The sequence below is a fragment of the Sorex fumeus genome, unplaced genomic scaffold (assembly GCF_029834395.1).
Source record: "Sorex fumeus unplaced genomic scaffold, SorFum_2.1 ptg000070l, whole genome shotgun sequence".
Taxonomy (NCBI): domain Eukaryota; kingdom Metazoa; phylum Chordata; class Mammalia; order Eulipotyphla; family Soricidae; genus Sorex; species Sorex fumeus.
In genome coordinates, this window is record NW_026606127.1 from 10926829 (window position 1) to 10929994 (window position 3166).

Below are 3166 nucleotides of genomic sequence, written 5' to 3' on the forward strand. Positions count from 1 at the left end.
TGGCATTACATGGATCCAGGGGTAGTTCGTGGTTGTAACACTTAATTACTAGAAGATGGGGGATCTGGAAGGAGGGGGCACAGTCTTGATCTGAGCAGCCATGGAGATCTCATCCCCCGGTCCCGCACATTTGGGTTCCTCTTCCAGTTCCTTCATGCATGAGGCTCCTTCAAGCTTGGGAAGAGTGGTCTTAAGCGTACCTATGGCTGGTTGCAGAGGTCTTCAGCTGCCGGGGCTCTGCTCAGTGCGGTGAGGGAATCTCACCACGCCACCTCCAAGGGGCCCCAGTGAGGAAAGCCAGGTGCGAGGTCAGGAGATTGTTGTTTTAGACATATTTGGAATTAATTTTAGATCGAAAAGTACACATCATTGAAAATACTTATGTGCTTAGTAATAAATTACTACACACTTGTTCAATCACGTCAGAGACCCCACTCTGCTCAGAGAACTAGATTTTTAATTACAGATCCGTTTTGACCATGTGTCATTACTGAGAATCACTATCAGTAGATATGAAACTCACTATACACAAAGATGCACACAGGTTACTATGAGTCATCTATGTTGTTAATGTGAGTTGGCCGTTAAACTTCACTGAGACCCTTTGTTCTGTCCTTTATAGGAGCCACATGATTCTCACCTTCCGTTCAAGTTGAACTTGTAATAAGGTGGAATGAAATCATCAATATGCTTCTCACCTCATTCTTCAGGAGAAAAATCCTACATACATTCAAGGTGGTCAAAGTGCAGACAACACCATCCACCTTTTCCTGGAGATGTATAGGGGACTGAGGTGAGAACAGCAAAAGGCTCTAGTTTAATGGTCTTAATTAAGGTTTCAGGGAACGACATTAAACAACCTCATATACCATCTTCCAAAAGAATTATTTTGTAAAACTGATGCCTAGGGTATGGTAAAAGATAATATGGTAAAAACCATATTTTTCATTCTGGGACATTAAATTTCTAAATCTATTTATGCATGCTGCTTTGAAATACATTCCTTGATTAGGAATCATTGTCTGCCATAGGAGTGAGGAAGGACAACACTCAAAGTAATAAGAAGAGAAAATATGGAAAAATTAACTCCTACTAAGTTTAACACATTTACTAAAATTGAAATGATAAAATGATGAGCATGGTCCTTGCACAGAGATGATATGCAAACTTGTAAAGCATTCCATATTTTTGTTGCAAGAAGAATGAACAGGTCTACTTTAAGCTAAGAAAATCCCCACAAGTACAAAAATTCTACATAAAGAGAGCAAAAGTCCCCATCACAACAATCTCTCTCAATGTCAATAGACTAAATGTGCCAATTCAGAGGCACAGAATAGGAAGATGAATTAGAAAACTGAAACCAACGATCTGCTGCCTGCAAGAAACACGTCTGAACAATCAAAGCACCCATGGGCTAAAAGTAAAAGAGTGGGAAATAAGCTTTCAAGAAAATATGACCTCCACAAAGCTGGAGTGGCCATACTAGTATCAGACCACATGGACTTCAGGCTAAAGGTTATCAGAGACAGTGAAGGTCATTTCTTAATGATCATGGGATATGTACATCAGAAAGAACTCACCCTCCTCAATGTATATGATCCTAATGACAGACCAGCAAAATACTTAAAAACAACTTCTAATTGACTTATAGAAAAACATTGATAGCAACACAATACTAGAAGGAGATTTCAACACTTCTTTGTCACTTCTCCATAGATCAAACAGACTGAATCTCAGCAAGGAAATCTTTTCTTTAAGGGAAGTAATGAACAACCATTGGCTTAGAAAAGAAATCAAAGAGGAAATAAAATGTTTCCAGAAACAAATGAGAATGAGGACACGAGCTACCAGAACTTGTGGGACACAGCAAAAGCAGTGTTAAGAGGAAAGATTATAGATCTGCCAGAATTCATCAGGAAGAAAGAAAGGGCCTACATGAATAAATTAGAGCTCAAGATTTTGGAAAAGGACCAAGAAAAGTAGTCCAAACTAGGCTGGAGGAAGGAAATAATAAAACTTGTACCAGACATCAATGAGCTAGAATCCCAAAATACAATCCAAAAGACCAATAAAAGCAAAAGCTGGTTCTTTGAGAAAATAAATAAGATCAATAAACCATGAGAAGCCTCTCAATGAAACAAAGAGAAAGAATTCTAATAAATCGAATCAGAAATGCAAAGGGGAGTATCCTAATAGAAAGTACAGAAATCCATAGGATCATCAGAGATTATTTTGAGAATCTTTGCAGCACGAAATGAGAGAATCTTGAAAAAATATGATAAATTATTGGATTCCAATTGCCTCCCAAGGCTGAACCAAGAAGATTTGGAATACTTGAACCTATCACTAACAAGGAAATTGAAATGATGGTCAAAAGTACACCTGCAAACAGAATCCATGGCCCAGATGGATTCAATATTGAACTACTTCAAACCTTTAAAGAGAAACTGCTTCCAACATTTTTAAGATTTTCCAGGAAATTGAAGAAACAGAAATACTCCCAAATAGTTTTTATGAGGCAAAGATCACCCTAATACTCAAATCGATAGAGATACCACAAAAAAAGAAAATTACAGACCTATTTCCTTGATGAATACAGATACAAAGATTTTCAAGAAAATACCAGCAAAGAGAATCCAGAAACTCAACAAAAGATCACACACTATGACCAAGTAGGTTTATCTTGGGGATGCAAGGATTGCTTAACATTCTCTAGTCAATCAACAGAATACACCATCTCAATAAAATAAAGATAAAAGTCATATGATTATATCAATAGATGTAGATAAAGCATTTGATAAGATCCAGCACCCATTCATGATGAAAAACTCTCAACAAAATTGGAGTTGAAAGTACTTTCCTCAATCTAATCAAAGCAAATTACCACAAACCCACAGCAAGCATTATTCTCAAGGGGGAAAATCCAAAGTCTTGGAGCAGAAATCAATGAAATAGAATCCCAGAATACAATCAGGCACAAAACAAGTTACCCACTCTCACCACTCCTATTCAACATAGTACTTAAAGTACTTGCCATATGATTTCGGTTAAAAAAAAAAAAAAAGATATCAAGGGCATCCATATAAAAAAGGAAGAACTCAAGCTTTTACTATTTGGAGATGACATGATACTATACTTATAAAATCCCAAAGAATCTACAAAAAAG

At 37.0% G+C, this 3166-nt stretch overlaps 1 pseudogene; it reads left to right on the top strand.

Moving 5' to 3' along the window:
- The first annotated feature begins 1096 nt into the window (after positions 1–1096).
- Positions 1097–1190, top strand: LOC130037123 (uncharacterized; annotated as a pseudogene).
- Positions 1191–3166: the final 1976 nt, after the last annotated feature.